The sequence below is a fragment of the Apium graveolens genome, unplaced genomic scaffold (genome assembly GCF_009905375.1).
Source record: "Apium graveolens cultivar Ventura unplaced genomic scaffold, ASM990537v1 ctg419, whole genome shotgun sequence".
Classification (NCBI taxonomy): Eukaryota; Viridiplantae; Streptophyta; class Magnoliopsida; order Apiales; family Apiaceae; genus Apium; species Apium graveolens.
The window spans coordinates 30104-51587 of record NW_027418427.1 but is presented as its reverse complement, the minus strand read 5'-3'; the positions used below and the strand labels follow the sequence as shown (position 1 = coordinate 51587).

The following is a 21484-nucleotide window of genomic DNA, read 5'->3' as shown; positions in this document are numbered from 1 at the left end:
ATATAATACGGCTTAGGGTTAGGGATTAGCACCCGTTTATTGTAATCAATTTCATGTAATCATGGTTTTGGAGGTGAAATCGAGTTGTAATCATGGTTTTTGGAGTTAAAGACACAAATATATTTATATATTCGTGAATAATAATATTATTTTTATACTTTATTATAAGATTCATGAAAGAAGATATAATAAGTACACTATATATATTTGAATAACATTTATAAAACGTATTAATTTATAAACATGTTCATTTTGCCCCAACTTAAATGTTTTCAATAAAGTTGTTTTTTTATAAAATACTTTATACAAAATAATACATTTATGCAATAATTTAGTTGTTAACCTATGTAGTTTTCAGAATTTCTAATAAAACTCGATCCAATTCAAATTAGTAAAAATCCGATCCAATCTGAATCGGTAAAAAAAAGCCCAATAATACCACCCCAAGAATATAGAGGGAGACCGACATTTCTCGAAAACCCACCCCAATTTGATCCGTACAAAATCAAACCCTGCGGGCCAAAGTCCGGCCCAATTTACATACCCAAATCGAGTTGTTTATATCTGTAACATACCCAATTTAATCGAAGCATGATGCACTTATACAATCTTTCAATCTCTCAATACACGATGCACGAAGCAGCCTCATCATATTCAATCTCTCAATCGCCCCTTTTTATTAATTATAAGGTGTCAATTTCAAGACTCAATTCACTTGTACAATCTTTTATGAGTATAATTTATGTTTTTTTTTAGTTTAATTCTTCATTTTTATTCGAATTTCTGAATTACTTGTAGAAACAATGAAGAAAGTGCTCCACGAATCTCGTCCCCGTCCCCGTACAGTTTCAACTCAAGTTTGAAAATGTTTTTATGTTTCCTGCAAGCAATTGTTGGGCTCACTGCTCACCATTTCATGGAGTGCAGAGATTCTTAAGGTCCTCTTCTTGTACAATCTTTTATGAGTATAATTTTTTTTTTTATATTTAATTCTTCATTTTTATTTGAATTTCTGAATTACTTGCAGAAACAATGAAGAAAGTGCTCCATGATTTTTCGTTCCTGTTCACGTGTAGTTTCCAGGTAATTCTTCGTATTTTTCGAAATTAATTCGAGATTTATAATAGTATTTATTTTTGTTAAATACAACAAGTTGATCTAGCTTTGTGTAATTGTGTGTGTGTAAAGTGTATGAAGAAGAAATCTAGAATGGATACGTTCACGTTCATTTTTGGTTGTTTTTTCTATTTAAATGGATCCCGATCCGTTAAAACTATCGAAATTTCCAGCCTCAAACCCATATAATTTGAAAATTTATTGTTAATACTTAACTTTATCCTAGGGCAACATTTACGGTTTATTTACAGTGAAATGATTATATCGTAAAGGATTAATATGGAAGATGCATTGTTAAGTGGTTGCAGAATAAATAAATTTGTTTTAATTTCTATTTATGAAGAAATATTCACAAAAAAATAGGCATGACTATGTAAATACGGTAGATTAAAACCGTGGTCTTTGAGAGGGCCTCACCAAGTCTGTTCTAAAGTTTGTTTTCATGTATTCTAATTGGCTAGCCTTATACTCGTGATCTGGAAGCGGAACTGCACGTGATAAAAGAAGAGAATGCACGTCTGCAACATGCTTCGGTAAGTAAGACACTGGCTACGACTTTGTTTCTTTAAAACAAATCTGCATGTTTATTATTAGTTATCTTTTTGGCTAGTGCAAACATAAACTAGAAGCAACAAAGAGGATTAAGCAGCAGACATGTTGACCAGCATTTTATATCTTGCATATTTTCATGTTCAGTAATCATTCATGTGCATTACTTTTACATGAGAAGGTCTAGTAATAAGTTCCTTTAGATTAATATTATTGATCTTGTTATAAACTTATTCTTATAATTTTCTTAACAAGTGCCCTGGTTTTCAGCAATTGTTTGAGGAAGCTGTTGCAGGCCATCTAAATCCATAGCATCTGACCGTGATTTGCTCAGATGAAGCCTCAAAATATTATTACTGTGGATTCTTCTTTAATGTCCATCCAATTATTTAGAGCAGCTGCACCTGCAACCTACTAGATGCGGTAATGCCCAGAATAGTACATGGGTGCAGAAAGCAAAAGGTGCAGATAATTACTTTAGTCTCTTCATCTTTTTCAAAGACCCTATTTATATCTTTTTGCATATATAGGATAATAGGATGCCTCCGCTGGACCTTTGTTGCACTGTGGAGCAATCAGCTTTTGTTTCTTTGAAGTTCCAGCAGTCTCCAGTGCTTCTTTCGGCCTGAGCTGCTGCATAAGAATCTCGCTAAATAAGGGGTTCTGAAATGCTTTGGCCATGCTAATGAACATCTGCTGTTGCTTCTGTTCAGTCCTTCTCAGCCTCTCTTTAACAGATAACAGATAATTATCTGCATTCTCCTGTTCCTTTTGGATATTCATAATTTCAGTCCTCAACCTGTCGGTATCACTCTCTAATTGTTCGAGTTCTGCCTCCTGTTTAAGGCGCTCTCCATCACGTGAATGCTGTGAACTCTTTTCATCCCTTAAGACATGCTGCTCAGGTTGCTGTAAATTGGTATAGGTAACACCGCCTCTCTTGTAGATGCTTCTCAAAATATTGAGTTTTGAATATGGTTCTCCCTGATCATGAGCTAACTCAGTCTGCATTTGTAGCATTTTCCGACCTTTCTTTTAATCAATTCGTCAAACAATCTCAACAAAATATATACAGCAACAAATATAATGCATCATATATGGTTAGTTGCAAAATGCAAATGATTAATACGGAAAGAAACTTCTACATATATATCTCAAAAACAAACCAATAATAATAACTAAATCAAAAATATAACTACAAAGTGGAAACTTAATAACTTTTTCTTTCAGGCATATCATCGAAAACTTTCTCAGCAATAGATAACCTGCAACAAATACAAATACATAAGTAGTGTATGTAGTATATATGTAACAAATGTAAAAGCAGTGTTATGAACATAAACAAAGACTGTTCGTAAAGAAAAGAAGATCCAATACTAAAATTAGAATATTGAAAAAATGATAAGCTATTATAAAGGTTGGATTTGAATTCTAGGGAAGTGTGTACGCAAATTTGAAATTTGAATTTTAAAGTTAAAGCTTCCGGCGGAAGCTTGTTTACATGTGAGAGTTCAAAGAAGTACATTTAGCTGCAGCACAGGAAAGCATGATGGCAAGAGATGTAATTCTTTGCAACTTTCAGGGTAAAAGGCTAGGAAGGGGGTGAAGATACTATTCAAAACAGGCAGTAGGAATTATAATATACATAGATAACTATACATATATATAGAGAGAGATAGAGAGAGAGAGAGAGTAAACCTCTACTTACAGTAAAAGAATTTTTGTGCAAAAGGCTTTGATGGTCTATTTATACTAAACCTCTACTTACAGTAAAAGAATTTTTGTGTAATATAAAAATATAGTTCGTATAGAGTTTTTACCCTCATTTATCTTCATGTTGTAGCAACTACAATATCATGCACCAACTAATTTGTGCCCTTTTGTATTTAAATAAAAAAATATTATATAGTAGTAAATATAGCCAGTTATGCAGAGAAGCATATTAATACTAATTGACAATGAAAATATTAATGTAACAGTGTATGAGATATTTGAAAGGATGGGCTACTATGGAATATCATCAAATTTGATATTATACTTTACAAGGAAGCTGCACCAGGGCACAGTAACAGCATCAAACAATGTAACAAACTGGGTTGGCACCCCTGCTACTATAGCTTTTCTGTCCTTAACCCCTCCTTCAAAACCATCATGTCCTTGGGATCTTCTTTAAAACAGGAATCCAAGGCCTTGTGTTGCGCATCAGCAACAATATATTCTTGAACTTTTCTGTAAAGAATAGTATAATTGTACTTCATCAATTTTTATCCATTTATGCTGCAACCAATTACTCACTTTCTGCTCAGCCAAAAACTTAAAGGCCCAGTGGTCCGTCTTAATGAAAAAAGCGATTATCCATGAGATATACCGTCCAAAAACTTGGAGCCTTTTCAGATGTGCCATTTAGACACTTCCCCCTTTTCACTGTTATTTTGATCATTTGCCACATAATAATAAAAGAGAAAGAATGTATACTTTGCGATCTTGTTAGTTAATTAGATTTCTTGATACTATGAAAGCTTTTCCGTAGTGAAATTTACAGTATTTAGCTCCTCCTCTTTTGTTTCTGCTACCTGGACTGACCAAAATTCATGTGGTTTACAGTGAAGTGAGGATAGAAGATTTGGAAACATTGGATTATCTAGACAACTTGTCTGATCGAAAATGCTTCAGTGAACAAGGAGATGCAATTACTTTTGAATCTGAGTTATACAGTCTTATGGGTGGGTTCCCTGAGTTTTGTACTACAATAGTGCACAATAAATGAGCATAGCTGTCATCATCTGCCGTTTATTGACACTCTTCTTCGAAATAAGGGATGTAAAAACTTAATTATGAACTAAGATAAGTGGAGGAAAATATGTGCAGTAAATCTCCTCATAAAACATATTACAATTTCAGATATATAGAAACCTTTAAGGTAGATAATATATATGCAAGTGTCTCTTAGCCCAAACTAAACATCTTTTTTTTTAAGTGCCAAATATGCAAAAACTTGTTTTGACTGATGTAAAGTCGCATTAACTATCATTTCTTTTTTACTTTGAGTTCTATATGTTGTGTGACAATTCTGAAGATAGATTGCTTATGGAGCAGCTTCAAGTGGAATGATATCATGTCAATTTTTTAAAAACTTGAATCTACTGCCTTGTAGATGAAGGCTCTGACTTAGACTTAGAAGTTGACATCTTATCTATTTTTAAGGTGGATCGGGCTTATCTTTCTACAGAAGATTGTATTGCAGTCATCGATCACGGAAAGAAATTTGAGATCAATAAAAGGGTTACAAGATGCTGGTAAGATTTTGGCTGTATTTTGTTGGAATGAAAATAATAAACTATATTTTCAAATCAATACAAGTAGAATGCATGTTATATATATGTTAAACGTAAAACAGATGCACAAGATTAGTCATATAAGTAGCCTAATTAGTCATGACTTTCCTACAACAGTTGAATATAAATGTATCTCTATTGCCTAGGATTTCCACAATTCATTTTGATTTGAAGTTGTAATTTGTTATCTAGAACTAGAAGGTGTCAATTTCCAGACTCTATTCACTTATACAATCATGATTATATTGTGGCATAGTTAGACAATTTGACTGAATTATTTTACTATCTTTATCTGTGATTTTTTTTAGTTTTATTATTGAACTTCAACTTCTACTTCATAAATTTCTGAAATACTTGCGGAATCAATGAAGAAAATGCTCCATGAATCCCTCCCCTGTTGAGTCATTGACATCTCGTTTCCAGGTAATTTTTTCATTTTTTTAATTAATGCAAGATTTGTAATATTTGTTGCCGTTGTTATTTTTTAGATTTTATTTTTTTGCTATTATTTTAAATTTGTTATAGAAATTCATGCTCTACTAAAATCAATAGAATTTTCGCAAAAAAAAATCCACTAGAATTGAAATACTACCCAACATATTACTGATGTCATCGGTGCAACCATATTGGGAGGTTAAGAAACGTCATTTGGTGGATGCAAAAGTAGTCAATTTTTACCTTTTAAATATTCACATTTGGATTCATAAATCTCATATGGAGACTCAGAATACCATATTTAGTCATTTGCTTCTCTGAGGTATTAATTTTTTTTGTTACATATTCCAGATTACTCCACTGGAGACTGGTCACAGCATATTCTGAATGGTGTACATAGTTAGTGTCTGCTATATCTTTTACCGGCAATATCAAATCATAGATATTTTACTTATTCATGGAAGTGGTGTGCTTTACTGTAACACGGGAAGGTCTAATAATAAGTTCCTTTAGAATAATATTATTGATCATGTTATAAACTTTTTCTTATAATTTTCTTAACAAGTGCCCTGGTTTTCAGCAATTGCTTGAGGAAGCTGTTGCAGGCCATCTAAATCCATAGCATCTGACCATGATTGGCTCAGATAAAGCCTCAAAATATTATTACTGTGGATTCTTCTTTAATGTCCATCCAATTATTTAGAGCTGCTGCAACCTACTAGATGCGGTAATGCCCGGAATAGTACATGCATGGGTGCAGACAGCAAAAGGTGTCTCTTAATCTTTTTCAAAGACCCTATTTATTATCTTTTTGCATATATAGTATATAAATACTTGATATTCCTTCCTTTCCTCTGCGGTAATTGTTCATATTCCTAATTGAATACCGCTTGCGATTGTTCAGATTCCTAATTGGCATATGATCTGTAGATATATAGTCTAACCTTTTCACAACTTTTGAAGGAATTTACTTTAGTGGATAAATGAGGTCTCAAATATAATGCCTTGCTAGCTTGTAATCAGGGTCTTAATTTTAACCATCTAGTCTTCTGTTGTAGACAACAAAGAAATATTAAATGTGTACAGGCTCCTTTTGAACAATGTTCACTAAATAAATGTGCTTCTCTGATTGGTTTCTCTACCGTTTTCTTAACTTCCTGTACCAGATCTAGATGCTACTCTATCCCCTGATGATGGCCGTACAATATTTTTAGAATAAACTTTCATGTCGAATATGGACTTAGAGTATTTGTTTAATGTAAAATTAAACTAACAATGCAATAAATTAAATAGAAATTTCCATCTTCTTGTTATACTTGGTATTTGAATAAACACCTTTCAATTCATAGAGTAATTGACAATGTTGGAATTTGAATTTGTAAAATGTAGATGTAAAACATTTTAATTTACAACAGACAAAAGTTTGCCAAGGTATGATTTGTTAAAATGATGATTTGAGTCCATAATGTGCTTATATTAATTTCAGCCTACAATTGTAATTTGGAGGTCTTAAGCTTACTAAACTGAAGAATTTGTATGCTGATATTGATGTGCATACAGTTGAGGAAACTTTTCCCACTACAACTTATCGAGTTTCATCTTGGATGAAGTAATTCTATTATATGCCAACCAAAAATTCCTCTGGCTAAATATTTTCTGCTATAAAAATACTAAATCAATGACAACACTATTAAATTCAGTGACATGCCTTGACATGTAGTTTTCTGTTTTTCTGATGTTTTTGTTTGTGTTTGATTTCTTAGAATAGTATACAAGTTAAGGAATAGAAAGTTTAAGCTAGAAATGCAAGAGAATCAGATAGGATTCTGTTATAGAGAGAGACTTGTTGGAATAATAACTTCTATTTTCTGAATAATAGTTCAAACATGAACTTAACCCCTCCTTTAGCTTTTTTGTCCTTAACCCCTCCTTCAAAACTATCATGCCCTTGGGATCTTCTTTAAAACAGGAATCCAAGGCCTTATGTTGCGCAACAGAACTTTTCTGTAAAGATTAGTATAATGGTACTTCATCATTTTGTTATCCATTTATGCTGCAACCAATTACTCACTTTCTGCTCGGCCAAAAACTTAAGGGCCCCATGGTCTGTCTTAATGAAAAAAGTGATTATCCATGAGATATGTTGCTGAAGTTGCCTATGTATATGCATATGAAATGAACAGAAGTATATTGAACGTAATAAAAGGGTGCAAGGTCATTTTCCATCTTTTCTTTCGCTATGTGTATAGTATTACTTGTATCGTCAAATTAGTTGTAGTTGTACGGCTGCTTCAAACATCATCTGGGAAGATAAAGTAAAAATTCATTTGATGAAGTATTGGATCATGTATACACACCTGATTATAGCATGTGCTTTGATTATAATGATTTTTTCCTTTTAACTACAGAGTGGTACAAGCACTAATTTTCGTGGGGAATGCTTCAACGTCGTCATGAAAAGCTTAGAAGTGCAATGGAAGGAAATATAGTTGAAGATGTAAATATTGATGATGACGTGAATATGGTTGATGCGTTATTCCGAAGCAGTCATCAGATTCTAATTCTGCTAGAATTCTTAGAGATTGACCTAAAGGTTATTTCGTTGGTTAACATTATAGATTGTAACGTTTTTTTTTAAACTTAGATAGTAATGTTTATTTGTTTCGGCTTAATTATTCTATCTTAAAATAATTTTTTAACATGTGTTTCGGACAAGCTCAAAACCCCCTCCCCCCACCAATTATGTCAGAAAATGCTGATCTAAAATTTTAAAGTGTGATTGGAAGATACGCACTAACCAGAGTTTTTGTATATAACTAACATGCAACATCGATAAAAAGTAGATATTCTTATCTGTTATCTGACCTCAGGAGGCGGAATTAGAGGCACCGGGAGAAAGTCTCGATATCCGCAAACTGTCTAATTTCACAAAAAATTTAGTGTAAGATGTTGAAAAAAATATAAAATTATTTAGTTTGGTTTTTCCAAATATTAGTCGGTCCCCATAAATTTTATTTCTGGTTCCATCCTTGTTAGGTTTTTAACTCTAATAAGAAATGACATACAATCATGTATGTAATATTTAATAGTTGATATAATTATTTTAGATATTTAAGTAGATTATTAGAAATTAACCCATATTTTCGGGCACCGAAGTTCGAACTCCATAAAATCAACGTTGTATTAAAACTATATAAATTACTTTAGAAAAATTTCAGAACTATTAAATCATGAACTGTCACTCAGATTTAAAATTCTTTAAATATTTTTGTTAAAGAATATGACTTTAAATGTCAAAACATACTTGAAAAAAATCTGTGATATAGTCATATGCAAGAAATATTGAAGTAGACAATGAGTGGGCTGGGGCCGGGGGAGTGGGGCACCGAATCCGGGAATGTATTCGATCAAGATTTTAAAGGATTTTTTTAGATAATTGAAATAAAGAGGCATTCAATTTGAATTTTAAAAAATATTTTAAAATTTGATGGTATTTAATAGAGATTAGAAAAAGTTTTTCAAAATCCGAGTGTATTCAATTTTTATTTTCAATCTTATTAATATTTAAATTTTAAAATTTTCATTTTTTTAATCTTTTCATTTCTTTTGAAATTTTTTTTAAATCATTTCATTATTAATATATATATATATACATATATCTTAATTATATTACAAATTAAAAATTACATAAAACTGATTAAATAATAATTAAGTAGGACATACTAAAGTTGGACTTGGGCTAGTTGGGCCACTTAATTTACTAAGCCCATATTTTGCTTAACAGGCTTCAAAAATAAGGAAATGGGCAGTGGACTTGGGCTCGTCCCCGGCATGGCCTATATAATACGGCTTAGGGATTATATCTTTTACATATACAATCAATTTCATAGAAGCATGGTTTCAGAGGTGAAATCGAGTTGCATCCGATCGATCTCTCTTTGTACACGAAGCTGTCTCAACATATTCAATCTCTCAATCGCCCCTTTTTATTATTTATAAGGTGTCAATTTCGAGACTCTATTCACTTATACAATCTTTTATGAGGATAATTTTTTATTATTATTATTTAATTCTTCATTCTTGTTTGAATTTCTGAATTACTTGCAGAAACAATGAAGAAAGTGCTCCACGAATTCCGCTCCTGTTCACGTGTAGTTTCCAGGTAATTCTTCGTATTTTTCGAAATTAATGCGAGATATATAATAGTATTTATTTTTGTTACATACAACAAGTTGATCTAGATTTGTGTAATTGTGTGTGTGTGTAAAGTGTATGAAGAAGAAATCTAGAATGGATCCGGCCACATTCATTTTTGGTTGTTCTTTCTATTTAAACGGATCACGTTGAAATGTCGAAATTTCCAGGCGTAAACCCGTATAATTTGAAAAATTAATGTTAATACTTAACTTTATCGGAGGGCAATGAGGCATTTACGGTATATTTACAGTGAAATGATTATATAGTGAAGGATTAATATGATAGGTGCAAAGTGATACCTAGTGCTTTGTTAAGTGGTTGCAGAAAAATAATTTTGTTAATAATTTCTATTTACGAAGAAATAATCACAAAAAATAAGTATGACTATGTAAATATGTTGGATTAAAACCGTGGTCTTTGAGAGGGCCGCACCAAGTCTGTTTCTAAAGTTTGTTTTTATGTATTCTGATTGGCTAGGCTTATAGTCGTGATCTGGAAGCGGAACTGCACGTGTTGCAAGAAGAGAATGCCCGTCTGCAACATGCTTTGGTAAGTAGGACATTGGCTACAACTTTGTTTGTGTAAAATGAATCTGCATGTTTATTATTAGTTACTTCTTTTTGGCTAGTGCATACATTAACTAGAAGCAACAAAGAGAATAAAGAAGCAGACATGTTGACCATGTACTAATCACTTCATATAACAAATTGCAATGCACACATTCACTGTAAATTTGCAGATAATGGAATTTTCACGAATCAAGTTCATAAATGATTTCTTTCATTTTCTTTTCTTTTAATCCGCATCAGAAAGTGAGGCAACTTGAAATTCCTAAATATAATTACAACTTACAGATTAGTATATAGTGAGGCTATGCATATGAAAAGCATTATTGCTTTTGATGATTCAGTTATTAAAACAACGGGTATGTGATTTTTTACATTGGATAAGCTATAGAAACCTATGTTACCCGATGTCACAAAGCACACATGCAAATTGCTCAAAAGTTCTATGATGATAATAGTAAGAGAATCATCACATGGAAGTAAGTAATTTGAAGATTATATCTAAAAGTTCATGACTAGATAAAGAATGGAAATTATTAATACTATAGCGGGCTATATATCATTAATGCTATTCAGGCTGAAAGTCAAGATGGATTATTAAACAAACCTTTCCGGTAACTTTTTTATCTTCAACAGGTAGAATCACAGGATACACTCGCCCTTTAATGCAAAACCTATGACTAAATGGAAGAAAGTTAAATTGAAGCCGTAATCAGTTAGATCAGTTAGTGATGTATACCTAACTGAAAGTCCTAAAATGAAAGCCCTAAAATGGAAACCTAAATCTAATCACCTGTAAAATCAAAACATTTTGTTGAGAGCGAGTATAGTGTTTGTACTCCATTATTTGGGATGAGGATTAATGATAGATTGAGCCTCTTCTAATCCTTTGATAAGGGTTCATACCCATTGCTGGCTGTGTTGCTCCGACTCGGCTATTCAATAGGCGGTACCTGTGTCGGCGCGGAATCCGTGCCAGATTCATGGTCTTGAAACCGAATCCTTCTTTCTTTGTCATTACTGGAAAATAATTGTACCTCACCAAAAAATATTCAAAGTTTGCCGTAAAAATCATCCCTCCGGTAATAATCGCAGATCTACCGGTGCTTTGAAGGTGACTTTGTATATGTTTGCAGATGTGGGTAGATGATGGATACTTGGATATGTATGACTCTGTGTACCCGAGTCCAAATATTATAGAGCAGCTGCACCTACTGGATCTGGTAATTCCCAGAATAATACATGGTTGTAGAAAGCAAAAGATAAAGATTATTACCCTAGTCCCTTTAATTTCTGTCTAAAGCCCCTATTTATTACCTTTTCGCGAATATATTAGAGAACTAAGTATACCTTTCTTTCCTTTTCGACAATTGTTCATATTCCCAATTGAATACTTTCCGCTTTAGTAATTGTTCAGATTCCTAATTGGCCCATATGATTTGTAGATATATAGTCTTATTTAGTTATTTGTCAACGACTGTTGATGAAATTTACCTTAGCGGATGTATGAGGTCTCAAATATAATTTCTTGCTAACTTTTAATCAGGGTCTTCATTTAACCTTCTAGTCTTCTGTTGTAGACAACAAAGGATAGTTAGATGTGTACAGGCTCCTTTATTTCTTCTCCGTCTATGAATCTTAGTATCTTATTCTTACCAACCTCAGAGCTCCACTTTTTGTGATGTTTCGGATTCGACTCAAAAGCTGTAATCCGATTTCTGACGCACTACACCAACATCGCAAAAGATTTATATTTCTCATTACACAAATACATGTATCACCATTTCCTTTCGGTAAAACGCAGAACACACAAAATCTTTTAAGAGAATAATACCCAATATTCGATGTTTCGTTCAAGAGCTTAGGCAAACTAATTTGACCCATCTAACTTTGGATGACAAATTATATTGAAATTTTCCATAATAATGTTTCTAAAAAAACACCACTTTTCCCTGTTGTGTGGTACTACAATTAAAGTGTATAATGAGCAGACTTTCTTGCACTACTACTGCCTCTTGTGCCCCCTGGCATTGAAGTGTATAATGATTATGTGCAGGCTTTCTTGCTGGTAATTGCAATCTATGTTGTTATTTAGGTTGTAATCTTAAGTTGTTCTTTTGGCTTGCTATTTAAGTGCTTCTAGCGACAACTTGTTGTTTGAATTATCTCTCTGTAAGTGATCCATGATGGAATTTCCTTAAGAAAATAAATTCTGGGTTGTGGCGCATTACAGAATGACCAAATTTGTACTTTAGAAACTAGAAAAAAGGGAGGAGAATAGTTGTAAGTTTAAAATGTGCGTTATGTATTTGTTGAGCGAGTGATGAGTAATCAAGTTATGCTGCTTAATATACAATACCGGGCGTAATTTTAAATATATTCCTAAATGTTTTCTGTAGATTCCCAGGCCTTATAATGCAAGCGAGGAGGAATCTCTGTTTGTTTTCCCAAGGTATATACCAATTATCGTTATATGCACATTGCAGTCTTGTTATTTGAAATCATTGTACCGATAACTTGATGCATGTTTTAAAATATTCTCTAGTTTCGCTCCTCCGCTTCATTTTAAGAAAAAGGTCATGCAAGAAACAAAGGATGGAGAATTGATAATGATCCTCCTCCCATAAAACAGAAGGCTTAGCGGGAAAGACTTATTTGACTTGCTGCTCAGTCCTTCAGAGGAAGATTTAAAGCAGTGGCCCTACAGGTTGACTTTTGATGTATTTTCCTACTAATTTACCTGACAAGTATATTCTAGTTACGCCAGGTTTTTTAAAAGTACTTCTATGCAGATATATTGTTTTTTCCTTTACAAACTAGGCCTAACCGGTATTTAAAAAAAATAATAATTTTATATAACCGCAGAAGATAGTGATCATGTTGCAAGTTCCCATATGCTATATGCTGATTGGATCCCTGGAAGCTTCCACATGTTTGATAACTTTGAGATGATACAAACCTTTAGTTATAGAAACATTTTGTACTTGGTGAAGTTGATGTATTACTTTTTTTTGTAGTTCACCTGTGTATATGTTTTCACATCTAAGATCATATTTGTAGGTAGAGAAATGGCAGGACAGTAAAAACTGTAGGCTAAGAGTTTCTTGGGTACATGAATGATAGTGATTATTATCAATCCACATATAATAATATGAATTTGTTAACATAGCTTTATATAGTTGAAAGTGACGCTGGGAGCCTTTTCAGATGTGCCATTTAGACACTTCCCCCTTTTCACTGTTATTTTGATCATTTGCCACATAATTATAAAGGAGAAAGAATGTAGAGTTTGCGATCTTGTTGGTTAATTAGATTTCTTGATACCATGAAAGCTTTTCCGTAGTGAAATTTACAGTATTTAGCTCTTCCTCTTTTGTTTCTGCTACCTGGACTGACCAAAATTCATATGGTTTACAGTGAAGTGAGGATAGAAGGTTTGGAAACATTGGATTATCTAGACAACCTGTCTGATCGAAAATGCTTCACTGAACAAGGAGATGCAATTACTTTTGAATCTGAGGTATACAGTCTTATGTGTGGGTTCCCTTAGTTTTGTACTTCAATAGTGCACAATAAATGAGCATAGCTGTCATCATCTCCTGTTTGTTGACACTCTTCTTCGAAATAAGGGATGTAAAAACTTAATTATGAACTAAGATAAGTGGAGGAAAATATGTGCAGTAAATCTCCTTATAAAACGTATAACAATTTTAGATATATAGAAACCTTTAAGGTAGATAACATATATGCAAGTGTCTCTTAACCCGAACTAAACATCTTTTTTTTAAGTGCCAAATATGCAAAAACTTGTTTTGGCTGACGTAAAATCACATTAACTATCATTTCTTTTTTACTTTGAGTTCTATTGGTTGTGTGACAATTCTGAAAATAGATTGCTTATGGAGCAGCTTCAAGTGGAATGATATCATGTCAATTTTTTAAGAACTTGAATCTACTGCCTTGTAGATGAAGGCTCTGCCTCAGAATTTGACATCTTACCTGTTTTTCAGGTGGATCGGGCTTATCTTTCTACAGAAGATTGTATTGCAGTCCTCGATCATGGAAAGAAGTTTGAGATAAAAAAAGGGGGCTTATCTTTCTACAGAAGATTTTATTGCAGTCCTCGATCATGGAAAGAAGTTTGAGATAAAAAAAGGGTTACCATATGCTGGTAAGATTTTGCCGTATTTTGTTGGAATGAAAATAATAAACTATATTATTAAATCAATACAAGTAGAATGCATGTTATATATATATATATATATTAAACGTAAAACAGATGCACAAGATTAGTCAGATAAGTAGCCTAATTAGTCATGACTTTCCTACAACAGTTGAATATAAATGTATCTCTATTGCCTAGGATTTCCACAATTCATTTTGATTTGAAGTTGTAATTCGTTATCTAGAAGGTGTCAATTTCCAGACTCTATTCACTTGTACAATCTTGATTATTCATGTGTGTGTATACATATGATTGTGGGCTTGTGGCACAGTTAGACAATTTGACCAAATTATTTTACTATCTTTATCTGTGATTTTTTTTAGTTTTATTATCGAACTAATACTTCTACTTTTACTTCATAAATTTCTGAAATACTTGCAGAATCAATGAAGAAAATGCTCCGTGAATCCCCTCCCCCGTTGAGTCGTTGACATCTAGTTTCCAGGTAATTTTTTCATTTTTCTAATTAATGCAAGATTTGTAATATTTGTTGCAGTTGTTATTTTTTTGCTATTATTTTAAATTTATTATAGAAATTCATGCTTTACTAAAATCGATAGAATTTTCGCAATGAAACGTCATTTGGTGAATGCAAAAGTAGTCAATTTTTACTTTTAAGTATTCACATTTGGAGTTATAAATCTCATATGAAGACTCAGAATAACATATTATCAAATTTTTTTGGTTACATATTCCAAATTACTCCACTGGAGATTGGTCACAGCTCATTCTGAATGGTGTACATAGTCAGTGTCTGCTATATATTTTACCGGCAATATCAAATCATAGATATTTTACTTATTCATGGAAGTGGTGTGCATTACTGTAACATGAGAATGTCTAGTAATAAGTACCTTTGGATTAATATTATTGATCTTCTTATAAACTTTTTCTTATAATTTTCTTAACAAGTGCCCTGTTTTCAGCAATTGCTTGAGGAAGCTGTTGCAGGCCATCTAAATCCATAGCATCTGACCGTGATTGGCTCAGATGAAGCCTCAAAATATTATTACTGTGGATTCTTCTTTAATGTCCATCCAATTATTTAGAGCAGCTGCAACCTACTAGATGCGGTAATGCCTAGAATAGTACATGGGTGCAGAAAGCAAAAGGTGATGATAATTACTTTAGTCTCTTCATCTTTTTCAAAGACCCTATTTATTATCTTTTTGCATATATAGTACATAAATACTTGGTATTCCTTCCTTTCCTCTGCAGTAATCGTTCATATTCCCAATTGAATACCGCTTTGGCGGTTGTTCAAATTCCTAATTGGCATATGATCTTTATATATATAGTCTTACCTTTTCAGTTTTCACAACTGTTGAAGGAATTAACTTTAGTGGATAAAGGAATTAACTTTAGTGGATAAATGAGGTCACAGATATAATGCCTTGCATGCTTGTAATTAGGGTCTTAATTTTAACCATCTAGTCTTCTGTTGTAGACAACAAAGAAATATTAAATGTGTACAGGCTCCTTTTTAAAAATGTTCACTAAATAAATGTGCTTCTGTGATTGGTTTGTCTACCTTTTTCTTAACTTCCTGTACCAGATCTAAAAGCTACTCTATCCCCAGGAATTTCCATCTTGTTATACTTGGTATTTGAATAAACACCTTTTAATTCATAAAGTAATTGACAGTGTTGGAATTAAATATCATGTCCCTCTCCTCTAGATTTTCTGTCAACCCCTCCTTCAAAACTATCATGTCCCTGTTGCGCATCAGCAACAGTTTATTCTTGAACTTTTCTGTAAAGATTAGTATAATTGTACCTCGTCATCAATTTCTTATCCAATTACACTGCAACCAATTGCTCACTTTCTGCTCAGCCAAAAACTTAAGGGTCCAGTTGTCAGGCTTGATGAAAAAAGTGATTATCCATGAGATATGCTGTCCAAATTGCCTATGTGTATGCATATGAAATGAACAGAAGTATATTGAACGTAATAAAAGGGTGCAAGGTCATCTTTCATCTTTCATTTCGCTATGTGTATAGTATTACTTGTATCGTCATATTGGTGTTAGTTGTCCGGCCGCTTCAAACATCATAGGGGAAGATAAAGTAAAAATTCATTTGATGAAGTATTGGATCATGTATACACCACCTGATTATAGCATATGCTTGATTATAATGATTTTTTCTTTTTAACTACAGAGTGGTACAAGTACATGCACGTTTTTTTGTGGGGAATGCTTCAACGTCGCAATGGAAGGAAATATAGTTCAAGACGTGAAGATTGATGAAACGTGAATAAGCAGTCATCAGATTATAAGATTATAATTCTGCTAGAATTCTTAGAGATTGATTTAAAGGTTATTTCGCCAGTTAACTTTATAGATTGTAATGTTTTCTTTTTCGAACTTAGATAAAACCTGTTTGTCTACGAAGTTGACTTATAAGCCCGTAACAGCTTATCGACAACTTTTGTCGTAACAACTTATAAGTTGACTTGAAGCAACCTATAAGTTGACTTTACAACTTAAAAGCTGATAAGTTGAATGTTAGTAACGAGGTAATTTTTCTCAGCTTATTATGTTTTTTCGTTTTTTTTATTAATTTTAGTTTTAAAAAATATATTTGTTGTAAATATTAATCTAATATAAAATTCAAGAATTAAGATAATTATATTTAAAAATTATTTATTTTAGTTCATTTAAGTAAAAAAAATAATTTAACTTATAAATAAAATTATTCAAACACTTACATAACTTATAAGTATTTATTTACTTATCACTTATAAGTCACATATTTATTTTAACTCATAAGTTACTTATTTAAGATTTCTCAAACAGGCACATAGTAATGTTTATTTGTTTTATTTGTTTTAGCTTAATTATTCTATCTTAAAATAATTTTTTAACATGTTTCGGACAAGCTCGAGGGCCGCCATGGAAAGAGTCTATCTAAAATTTTAAAGTGTGATCGGAAGATACGCACTAACCAGAATTTTTTTTCTATATACTAACATGCAACATCGATAAAAAGTAAATATTCTTATGTCATCACTCATTGCATTGATCTTCTACTATTTGTTAGTACAAGACGATAGACCTAGGCGGAACTTTTAGTGTAAAATTTTGAAAAAATAATATAAAATATAGTTTGGTTCCTATAAATATTAGTCGGTCCCCCGTAAATTTTATTTCTGGTTCCGTCCTGTTAGTATTTAACTCCCATTATAATAAGAAATGACATGTAAATTATAGGTGGGTGCTCATGTATGTAATATTTTATAGTTGATATAATTAATTTAGATATTTAAGAAGATTATTATAAATAAACCCATATTTTCGGGCACCGAAGTTCAAACTCCACAAAATTAACATTGTATTAAAACTATATAAATTACTTAAAAAATCTCAGAACTATTAAATCATGAACTGTTACTCAAATTTAAAATCCTGTAAACATTTTTGTCAAAAACAATGTAAGCACTTTTAATCCAGTAACATTTGCTATTCTCATTAGCTGTATTTATAATATTATTATTTTTATTAATTTTAAATATAAAATTAAAATAAATTTAATTATTCTATTATACATTACTGAAAATAAAATAAGATATTCAATAAAAAATATTTAATTATAATAGTTTTATATTTATGTCAATATTTTTAAGTAAACATTATAAAATAAAAATGAATAATTATTATGACCATTACTTACATATAAAATACAAATATATGACTAAAATATATCTTATTATATTACATTTTTTAAAATTTAGTTAACAAGAAAATTATTTTTTTACACTTAATATTACACAAAATTATTTTTTTATAATTAAAATATAAGTAAAAAATATATATATCTATATGTATATATATTAATGATGAAGATATATACATAATTTATATATTATAATATTATATATTTAAAAAATATCTTAAATATTTTAAATTAAATATTGAAAAAATGATTTCAGATATTTTGTTCCACGTTATTAAAAAAAATTGATTAAGATTTGGCCTAAATTAGGGTTAAAGTTAGAAGATTTTTAGGCGGGAGGTGACATGGAGTATTATAGATGATGCAAGAGAATCAACAATGTGCGTCTATTTCGTTGTCTAAAATTAAAGCTAACAGTCTTCTCGTTGGAGTGTACCATTTTTCACATATTATGTATAATAGACTGACACGCAGATTTTTTGCCTAACGGTGCAGAGGGTTGAAGATACTCTAATAGTCATATGGAACAAATATTGAAATAGAAAATGAGGGGGCTTGGGTCGGGGAAGTGGGGCACTGAGTGCAACTTAAACTTTAGGCATCAATATTGAACATAAACAACTTTTGTCCAACATATATCTTTTAGTAAATGAATTGGATTTACTATGGTCATTGATATTATTACCAACTGCATTTTTGGATTTGCATGCAATATTTCAGAAAGATCCGGGTGAAGAAAATAAATTTGATTTGGTGTTTGCTGAAACAACATAAAAGATAGAAATGTTGTCATTTCACTGAGAGAGCTGAGTTGGTGGATTTTGAAATGTGAATTGGTATTTCCGTAATTGATTTTAAAGCTTTCACTGATCATGTAAACCGCAATCTTTATGTTATATCGACGGTTAAATCTCGATTAAGTAATATTCGGTAAGTAATAACCCGCTTAAGTATAAATTTCGTTGGTCTCAACTTGGGGCAAGGTCGTAAAGTAAGACTATCGTTAAAAGTAAGATAAAAAAATTAGAAAATTATTAAGGGTCCAACTAATATATAAAATAATAATTTCAGAATTATATATATATTTACATACTCGGCTCGACCCGATTAAAAATCCGATTAAAATTTGATTATTCTAATATATTTTTTTATATATTTATGTATTTACATTTACTATTAATCTAAATAATACTTTAAACACATAATATTTACATATTCGTGACTAACAATGTTATTTATATATTTTAGGGAAAATAAATTCATACGTCCCTGAACTATTGGTGTTTTCTAAAGTAGATCCCTGGATTCCAACATTAACGTCCCTAAACTTTTAAAATTTTCTCACTGCAGTCCTTCCGTCAGTCAACCAGTAACGGACGTTAGGTTTTTGCTGACGTGGCATGCGGGTTGAATATGTGGACTACTATGTGGAAAGAAAATTTAACAAAAAAAAAGAAAAATGTAAAACACACACTTGTCTCTCACGTGAGTATGTTTTAAAACAAACTGATTATATCATATATGTATAGAAAGATAAGGGGATAAATGAATGGGTTTTAGGGTTCATAACTGAGGGTTAGGTTCTTAATTGAGGGTTCATATCTGGAATTAAGGTAAATACGGTTGTAATTCTTTCAATTTCGTTACTAATAAATCGATACTAATTACGGTTTGTGCTACTTTTCAGATGGAGTCTGAAATCACTTTGTATATTCGTCACGGGGGGAAGTTTGTATATTCATCACTTTGTAATGATGGTGGGAAAAGTTATGAGGGAGGTAAGGTCAATATTCTTAATAAGCAAAGCACTATGTCTCTTCCAATATTTGAGAATTACATTCGAACTGAGCTTGATTATAAGGAGTTTAAGATTTATTGGCACAAAATTGGTACTCCTTTTGATGATTATAATTGTAAGATTTTGTGGAATGATGATAACGTAGATTTAATGTGTTATCATGCTTTGAAAACTCGTAGAATAGATTTGTATGTTGATCATTCTTGTGAAATTGATGAAATATGTGATGGGTCTAGTGAAGATAACTCTGAATATAATGCAGAGAATGTTGGGAGTGGAGAGGATAGTGATAGTTGGTAGGGTAGTGAGAGTGAGGAGGGTAGTGAGAGTGGAGAAGACAGTGAGGGTAGTGATATTGATGAGTATATGCAGAATTTGAGTGATTGTGATGAAGAGTTTGAAGAGGTACTGAAAAAGAAGAAGAAAGTTTATAAGTCTAAGAGTAATCCAGCTAATGATGATGATGAACTGCATATACCCCTTAGTAGTTTGTTAACTAAAAAAATTGATAAGACGCAAAAGAATAAGGACAGTGAGGAGATTGATGTAGAGAACCGAGGATGGGAGAGTGAGTATGAGTTAGATTCATACAAGATATTAGAGGATGAATCAAGTGATTCATCTGATTACAATTTCAAAGTCACTTGGAAGATTCACATACATAAATTGATTACAAAGGCACAAACAATTACAACTAAAACCAGTTTGAAAATTTGCAACTTAATTTCAAGAACTTTAATGTCTTTGTCCTTCATTTGCAATTGAAACTCCAGGGCTTTAATTTTCATTTTCTTCACAGCTTCCAACTCACCAAATTTTGCTTCCATTACAGCTAGGCGGAGTGATGAAACTTTTTCATCTTCGAAATTTAAAGATTCAATTTTATCAGGCAGAGTATCATCACACCATTGAAAATATTCACAGTACTTCTCTTTCACCTTGTACAATGGACATCCAAAATACTTTTTTCCCCTGCTATTTGGTTTGTTGGAGGTCCAAATGGGACATTCAAACCCGCACTTATAGATGGCTTGTGCCTTCGATACAGAGCTTGAGTTGATTGTAGTGTTACTCCCATTAGACCTCATCTCAATCAATTTCTCAATGTAATCTTCCCCAAACTATAAACATGTACCCTATTTTTATAATATATGTATGTATGTATATAATGTAACGGCCGAATATATTTCACTCTCACATGAGATGCATATGCTGCTTTCTATAAAAATTTTTTTATTTTTTCCCACGTGGACGTCCACATAGTAGTCCACATATTCAACCCGCATGCCACGTCAGCAAAAACCCAACATCCGTTACTGGTTGACTGACGGAAGGACTGCGGTGAGAAAAATTTAAAAATTTAGGGACGTTAATGTTGAAATTTTTAGTTCAGGGATCTACTTTAGAAAACACCAATAGTTCAGGGACTTATGAATTTATTTTCCCTATATTTTATTATAAGATCCATGAAAGAAAAACTAATAAGTACATTGTATATATTTAGATAAAATTTATAAAACATATTCATTTTTTCCCCAATTTAAATATTCTCAATAATTTAGTGTTTTCATAAAATATTTTATGTAAAT

General features: G+C 31.8%; 3 long non-coding RNA genes across 14 annotated transcripts in view; all 3 read left to right on the top strand.

Moving 5' to 3' along the window:
- The first annotated feature begins 557 nt into the window (after positions 1 to 557).
- LOC141701592 (uncharacterized) lies at positions 558 to 1053 on the top strand. The gene is made up of 3 exons (XR_012566850.1): positions 558 to 690; positions 799 to 938; positions 1028 to 1053. It is a non-coding gene; the product is annotated as an uncharacterized LOC141701592 (long non-coding RNA).
- Positions 1054 to 2192: 1139 nt separating this feature from the next.
- On the top strand, positions 2193 to 8134 carry LOC141701590 (uncharacterized). Of its 8 annotated transcripts, none has more exons than XR_012566841.1 (7): positions 2193 to 2590; positions 4270 to 4388; positions 4870 to 4961; positions 5372 to 5423; positions 5787 to 5926; positions 6016 to 6205; positions 7844 to 8134. It is a non-coding gene; the product is annotated as an uncharacterized LOC141701590 (long non-coding RNA). The 8 variants fall into 8 exon arrangements; XR_012566839.1 differs by having other exon boundaries at positions 5309 to 5423; XR_012566844.1 differs by lacking the exon at positions 5372 to 5423.
- Positions 8135 to 9298: 1164 nt separating this feature from the next.
- Positions 9299 to 21484, top strand: part of LOC141701591 (uncharacterized) — a 39738-nt gene continuing 27552 nt past the window's right edge. For 4 of the 5 annotated variants that reach the window (XR_012566849.1, XR_012566845.1, XR_012566847.1 and 1 more), the window contains exons 1-5: positions 9299 to 9435; positions 9543 to 9597; positions 10110 to 10181; positions 12598 to 12650; positions 12744 to 12905. This is a non-coding gene — a long non-coding RNA (uncharacterized LOC141701591). Of the gene's footprint in view, positions 9436 to 9542; positions 9598 to 10109; positions 10182 to 12597; positions 12651 to 12743; positions 12906 to 13615; positions 13719 to 14208; positions 14370 to 14804; positions 14869 to 15349; positions 15536 to 16582; positions 16974 to 21484 lie in introns of those variants that run through there. The other variant, XR_012566846.1, reaches the window with a different exon arrangement.